This window comes from Aethalodelphis obliquidens, unplaced genomic scaffold (genome assembly GCF_003676395.1).
Source record: "Aethalodelphis obliquidens isolate GAN/ISIS:26980383/991018 unplaced genomic scaffold, ASM367639v1 scaffold9, whole genome shotgun sequence".
NCBI classification, from domain to species: domain Eukaryota; kingdom Metazoa; phylum Chordata; class Mammalia; order Artiodactyla; family Delphinidae; genus Aethalodelphis; species Aethalodelphis obliquidens.
Genome location: NW_020837953.1, coordinates 16,298,898 through 16,306,859, shown reverse-complemented (window position 1 = coordinate 16,306,859; position 7,962 = coordinate 16,298,898).

The following is a 7,962-nucleotide window of genomic DNA, read 5'->3' as shown; positions in this document are numbered from 1 at the left end:
GAAATGTTAGTGCAGGGAAAGAGTGGCCCTAAGTGACCAAACAGGACAGACACAGACGAGTCTTCAAATGTGTAACATCTCTTCCCCTGTCCTCCAGAGACCTGGAGAGACTGGCGATGGGCAAGAACATCGTTGTTAATTTTCCTGAGGTTCTTTGTTCTGTGAAGTTATGTAGATTCCTAATACTAAGAAGTGTGATTGGGACTTCCCTGGCGGTCCAGTGGCTAAGACTCCGCACTCCCAATGCAGGGGGCCGGGCTTTGATTCCTAGTCAGGGACCTACCCTGACCACCACCCCTCCCCTCACCTGCTGGAGACCATCAATCTTGTCTCTATGGATCCACCTATGCCAGATATTTCATAAAAGTGGAATCATACAATATATGAACTTGGTATCAGCTTCTTTTGCTTAGCATACTGTTTTTGAGGTTCATCTACGTGGTAGCATGTATCAGTACTTTATTCTTTTCTTTTCTTTTCTTTTTCGGTTGCGCTGCACGGCTTGCAGAATCTTAGTTCCCCGACCAGGGATTGAACCCAGGCCACCACAGTGAAAGCGCTGAGTCCTAACCACTGGACCACCAGGGAATCCCAGTAGTTTGTTCTTTATTATGGCTGAATAATATTCCATTGTATGGATATACCACAATTTGTCTCTCCATTCATCTGCTGATGGACATTTGAGCTGTTTCCACCTTTTGGCTATTGTGAATAGAGCTTCTATGAACACACATGCACATGTATTTGTTTGAGTGCCTGTTTGCAGTTCTTTGGGGTATACACCTAGGAGTGGATTTGCCAGGTCATATGGTAATTCCATTTAATCTTTTGAGGAACCGTCAAACTGTTTTCCACAGCAACTGAACCATTTTACATTCCCACCAGCAATGTTTGAGTGTTCCAATTTCTCCATATCCTTGCCCACACTTGTTATTGTCCAAATATATATATATAGCTATCCTAGTGGATGTGGAGTGGTGGTACCTCATTGCAGTTTTTGATTTGCATTTACCTAATGACTAAAGATGTTGAACGTCTTTTCGTGTGCTTGTTGATGTTTATGTTTCTTCCTTGAAGAACTATCTATTCAAATCCTATGCCCATTTTAAAACTTGGGTTGTCTTTTTGCTGTTGAATTGTAAGAGTTCTTTATGTATTCTGGATACTAGAATGGTTTCTCCCATTCTGTTGTTACCTTTTCACTTTTTTGATAATGTACTTTGTTGGTTTACTTTTAAATAACTTAAGTTTTTCATTCATTCATTTACTTATTCAACAAGAGCAGGCACTGGGCTGGGCACTGTGTATATAGTGACAAATGAAACAAAGTCCCTGCTGTCCTAGAACTTTGTTACAGAAGGGATAATCATAGTAATAATAACTGGTGATCACTACCAGTGACTGAGGATGACTATGTGCCAGGCACTGTTCTAGCTCTTTCATCATCTCCAGTGACACTCAGGATAATTCTGAGGAGTACGTAGTATTATCATCCCTGGTTTACAGGTGAGGAAAACGAGGCACAGAGCAATTAAATAGCCTGTCCAAAGTCTCAAAGATGTTAAGCTGGAAAGTTGTGGGTCACCCAGACAGTCTGACTCCTGCACCCATCTCCTCACCACCACACTCTTGTCTCCCCAGTGTTACGAGAACAAGACTTTCTTCTTTGTTTTTACCAGTTTGGAGCAGCACACAAAACCTGAGGATAGACAACATCATTATTATTACAATAAAACATAGTTTTAAAAATTATGTGTCTCAGCTTCATGCCCTTCACAAGGTCAAGCAAATACTAAAAGATTTCATTTTTTAAACTACAGCTTTTGCCCCGTAGAACCTTGTGCCCTTGTTTCCTCCTCTGAGTTGACACGGGGAGTAGTGTCAGCCTTTCCTGCTGTGTAAGAGGCACAGGTCTTGTGTAACTTCAACGAACAATGGTCACAAGGCTCTGACACTAAAGGACAGTTTCACATAAAAACCTACTGAATGTTTTTAAAAGATACATTATTTCTCCAAAATTACATGAGCCCTTCAACTGCGACACTTAACTTAGCATTTATAAGTTTTATTATACAGTCTTCCAGAGTTTTTTAAAAATAGAAAGTCCTTGGGAAAAACTTGTTTCTAATTGCCCAGTTGGCCTGGCCCTAAACACTGTGTCCGCCAGGGCCTGATACTGTCTCCCCTCACCCCACCCTGCACCTGGTGTGGGGTGTGCCACTCGACAGGGATGCTTCTAAGCACCAGCACACAGGCTGGTTGGGCTTGGCGAGACCAGCCCAGAAGGGCAGATACCAGTGGGAGACACACCTTGGTAATTATTGATTCAGCAACAGGTATACCACCATAGCATGTAACACTAATTACCTTGTTGCTTGGCTTTTTTTTCTTTTTAATAAATTTATTTATTTACTTATTTATTTATTTTGGCTGCGTTGGGTCTTCGTTGCTGCACCCGGGCTTTCTCTAGTTGCGGCGAGCGGGGGGCTACTCTTCGATGCGGTGCGCAGGCTTCTCACTGCGGTGGCTTCTTTTTGTTGTGGAGCATGGGCTCTAGGCGCGTGGGCTTCAGTAGTTGTGGCACACGGGCTCTGTAGTTGTGGCTGGCTGGCTCTGGAGCACAGGCTCAGTAGTTGTGGCTCACGGGCTTTGTTGCTCCGCGGCATGTGGGATCTTCCCGGACCAGGGCTCGAACCCGCGTCTCCTGCATTGGCAGGCGGAGTCTTAACCACTGCGCCACCAGGGAAGTCCCTTGCCTGGCTTTTTAAAACAAAATACTGCATAAAATATATTTTTAATGTTTCAACTTTGGACTTTGAACAGGATTTGGTAAAAGAGGTGGAGAAATGTACAGAGATCAAAGGCAGGATGTAATTGGTCAGGAAGATGCCTGGCACTGGTCTTTTCCTTACAACAGTGCAATTTGCCCAACTTATTCATACCCTCAACTCTGCTGTAAAAGGAAGCAAAGCTGTGTATGGATGGCACTGAGGTGCACTTCTTTAGTGTGGCCAGCAGGTGGCAGACTTGTCTGGATGTGAGGACAAAGAACGGGGGCACTGGTTTTCCCAGGCTCTAGGAGCAAAGAATTGTAAAACCAACCTCATCAGTGCTGAGTGCCTTGGCAACGGTTGCCTGACAGAGCCACAATTCCCAGGTGCCATGCCATTTCTGAGGCACGTCTGCCACATGAATACGAAGCCTGGTGCTACAGCTCTGTCTCCCATTCACTGCAATTCCCTGGGCAAGTCTTTGTTCTGGGTTTCTGCATCTATCAGACAGGTGATCACAGAGCTTTCTTCTGGTGCTGACAGGCTGTGGGTTCCGTGGTTCCTCTTTGGATTGGAGGAATCCTTCCCCTTGCACTCCAGTTTCCATCGAGTGTCAGTGGCATGCTCCTTGCATCTGTTTTGTTTACTGCAGTTTCAGTCAGCGCTGGTGCTGACTGTAGCAGACACATACCCAATCGGTTATTTGTCCAATGAATGGGCATAGGTCCTGCAGAGCTGCTTCTCAGCCTCACTGGGCATGAACTCTCAAACTACAAACCCTCCTGATCCCACCCTCCTCCCTGAGGACTCTGATCCCTTCCTTCCCAGACCCCACACTTTCCTGTCTTCCTCCTATCTCTCTGGAAACTATTTCTCAGCCCTTCATACATCCCTTTTCCTCCACCAGTCCCTTAAGTGTTGGTTTCTTTTTCTCCTAGGAATCAATGCCAGGTCTTCTTCTCTTCTCTTCTTTTTGATTCTGTGGTACCTCATCCACTCCCATGGTTTTAATTACCACCCAGAATGATAGAAACAATAATAGCTCACTTTTATAGAGTATTGACTATATACTGAGTACTGCTCTAGCTCATTACTCATTTAGTCCTCACAACAAGCTGATGAGGCAGATATCACTATTATTCCCATTTTGTGGATGAAGTGCAGAGTGGCTGAGTGACCACTGTGCAGCTCAGACCTCTCTCCTGAGCCCGAGAGCCTGACCCTCATACCCACTTACCTTCTGGACATCTCCCCTTCGATGTCACTGACCATGTTCAGAATTAGACTCCTGCTGTCATACAGAGTGAAGTAAGTCAGAAAGAGAAAGACAAATACCGTATGCTAACACACATATATGGAATCTAAAAAAAAAAATGGTTCTGATGAACCTAGGGGCAGGACAGGAATAAAGACACAGATGTACATAATGGACTTGAGGACATGGGGTGGGGGAAGGGTAAGCTGGGACGAAGTGAGAGTGTGGCACTGACATATATACACTACCAAATGTAAAATAGATAGCTAGTGGGAAGCAGCTGCATAGCACAGGGAGATCAGCTCGGTGCTTTGTGACCACCTAGAGGGGTGGGATAAGGAGGGTGGGAGGGAGACACAAGAGGGAGGGGATATGGGGACATATGTATATGTATAGCTGATTCACTTTGTTATACAGCAGAAATTAACACACCATTGTAAAGCAATTATACTCCAATAAAGGTGTTAAAAAAAGATTAGACTCCTGGTATTCCTGCTCCAAACCTTTCATTCTCCAAGGTCCCAATCTCAGCAAAAAGCATCCAATCACCCAGGTTAGACATGTGGGTAATTGTCATCTCTTCCTGCTTCCCACCTGAAACCAACTTCTAACAAGACCAGTCAACTCTAATTCCTTAATACCATTCAGACCTGTTCTGCCTTCTCCATTCTGTCTCCACTGCTATAATTCAGGTCTTTGTATTTCTCACATCTACACTGATCTCCATCTCTCCAGCATGGTACCCACACAGTCTATTTTCCTGGTCCTCCACCAGAGAGGTTGCAGTGAGCTTAGTTTAACGGTGAAGAATATGAGGTTTGGAATCCAACAGAGTTATTTCACTACTCATTAGCTGTTTGAACTTGGGCAAGCTTGTCAATCTTTCTGAGTCTTAGTCTTCCCTGAAATGAAAGATGAGAAAACATCTCCTCTACAGGGTAGTTGGCACATGCAAAGCCTCCAGAAGCTGGGGCTGGCCTGCCTACACAGCCTTAGCTCTCACTCCATGACCCACCACGCTGCATCCCAGCCGCACCTCCCTGTTTGCCTGGCTACCAGAGTGGCACACACCATCCAACATGGCACTCGCCACATTCTCCCTCCCAGTCCTTCTCTTCTCCCCACGGCCTTGCCAGTTCACATGCCACCTTCTCCAGGGACGTCTTCTCCTGATTCTCTATCCCCCACGACCTCAACAGGCCCTCACACCAGCCTGGCTTCCTTTGTGTTCCCATGGCTCTTTTCACACCAAATCATAAATGCCAATTTCTTTACTGGACTGTGTGCTCCAATGGACTGTGTGCTCCCTGAGGGCAGGGATTGTATGTTAGTCCTCCTCATAGCCCAGGGATCCGGCACAGAGAAGTTGCTCAATAATCATTTTGTTAGATGAATGAATCAGCCAATGAATAAAGCAGTGGCTGCTTCAATTTAGGACAGTTGGGTGTTGTCAACACCACAGGCTTCAGGCAAAGCTGCCAATGGCAGCCGTCTCCTGTTCCCTTTGCTTTCTGAATGAGTCAGCTATGCTGAGTAATTTGCACAGTGTATAGAGTTGTAACTGGCTGTGGTTCTTGTGGAGATATCTGGGCAGGGACTAGCACTTCCACTTTGGGTGTAAACAGTGTCACCTGTGAAATTTAAAACTCAATCAAAAGTGATTCAGTGGGGGCTTCCCTGGTGGCACAGTGTTTAAGAATCTGCCTGCCAATGCAGGGGACACAGGTTCAATCTCTGGTCCGGGAAGATCCCACATGCCACAGAGCAACTAAGCCTGTGCGCTACAGCTACTGAGCCTGTGCTCTAGAGCCCGTGAGCCACAACTACTGAGCCCGAGGGCCACAACTCCTGAAGCCCACAGGCCTAGAGCCCGTGCTCTGCAACGAGAGAAGCCACCCAATGAGAAGCCCGCAACGAAGAGTAGGCCCCGCTCACCACAACTAGAGAAAAGCCCACACGCAGAAACAAAGAGCCAACACATCCAAAAATAAAAGTAAATGAATAAGTTTATTTTTTTAAAAAAAAAGTGATTCATTGGGGAATTCCCTAGCGGTCCAGCAGTTAGGACTCGGTGCTTTCACTGCCGTGGCCCGGGTTTGATCCCTGATCGGGGAACTAAGATCCCACAAGCTGAGTGGCACAGCCAAAAAAACCCAAAAACACAACAATGATTCAGTGAATAAATCTTCATTTTGCCAAGGATCCCCATTCATAATCAAGGAGCAGATACATAATCAGTGAAGGCTCAAGCATTTAGTACTTGTGCCTGGGAAGAGCCCAGCTACTACTGAGAGCTGTGCTGCAGCTGACCAGGCCCCTATAGTCAGATATGAGGAGGAGCCAACCACTCAGACCCCAAAACCAAGCAGCATTAATTCAAGAAAAAGGAAGAAAAGGTTTCACAACCAAACAATAAAAGAACAAGTGAGGAAGATTATAGCACCAGGCTATAGCTGCCAAGTGGCCAGAGGCATCCTAGGCTGCATTTTTATCCAGGTGGGAGAGCATATGGGTGAAGACAGGGAGGCTCAGTGTCCTGGACCCTTTCCCTCCACAGGGTTGCTGGCTCTGGGATTCCAGATTAGAAACATATCTGAGCAATAAGAGGTTGGGGTAGGGTGTAGTTGGGATTATGAGGGCTATCCCAGGAGGCCTGGATGAAAGAGAAAGTGCCGAAGCAGTGGCCAGCTGTTTCTGAATCAGGTTGGCCCACAGAGGAAAGGGGCTGTCCCAGAGGCCTGTCCCCAGAGTACCAAGCACTGGAAGAGGTGGCACTACACATCCTTGAGGATCTTCCGCGTGGGAGAGTAACTCTTTGATTCTTTGATTGGGAAGAACAGGCTGAGACCAACTGGGTTCACTCCAGGAATACAAGGCTGGTTCAATACCCTAAAGTCAACCAATTTTATCTAGCAAATTAACAGACTAAAGAAGGAAAATCACATTATTGTATATCAATCATTGCAGAAAATGCATGTGACAAAATTCAAAGCTCATTCGTAATTTAAAATCCTCAGAAAAATAGGACTAGAGAAGAGCTTCCCTGGGAATTCCCTGGTGCTTCAGTGGTTAGGACTCCACACTTTCACTGCCAAGGGCCCAGGTTCAATTCCTAGTTGGGGAACTATGATTCCACAAGCCATGAGGCACACCGGGGAAAAAAATAAAATAAAAGGAAGGAAAAAAGAAAGGGTGAGAGAAGAACTTCCTCAGGTTGATAAAAAGCATCTACAAAAAGAAATCTACAACTAACATCATACTTAATAATGAAAGACTAATGCTTTCCCCCTAAATTCAGGAACAGAGCCACTGTGTCTGCTAAAGGATTACTTCTAGCAAAAGAAAAATAATCCTAGGAGACAATTCTCTACAGGTCTTTCACGTTTCTGCATACCTTGTAAATGAAATAATTACAGTTCTTTGTTCCAGACTATCTTTTCAAGGATGTTTGTTTAGCAAAGAGTGTTGGAAAATAAAGATAGTTTCGACATTTCCCTGGTGGCGCAGTGGTTAAGAATCTGCCTGCCAATGCACGGGACACAGGTTTGATCCCTGGTTCGAGAAGATCCCACATGCCACGGAGCAACTAAGACTGTGTGCCACAACTGTTGAGCCAGCGTGACACAACTGTTGAGCCTGCGTGACACAGCTACTGAAGCCCGCGCACCTAGAACCCATGCTCCACAACAAGAGAAGCCACCACGATGAGAAGCCCGTGCACTGCAATGAAGAATAGCCCACGCTTGCCGCAACTAGAGAAAGCCCGCGTGCAGCCACGAAGACCCAATGCAGCCATAAATAAATAAATAAACAAACAAATAAATAGATAGATAGACAAATAAATAATAATAAAGTCCATAAATTAAAAAAAAAAAGAAAAGAAAGATAATTTCCCCTTTAGAGCAAAGGGCAGGCATGCTTACTGACTGCTATATA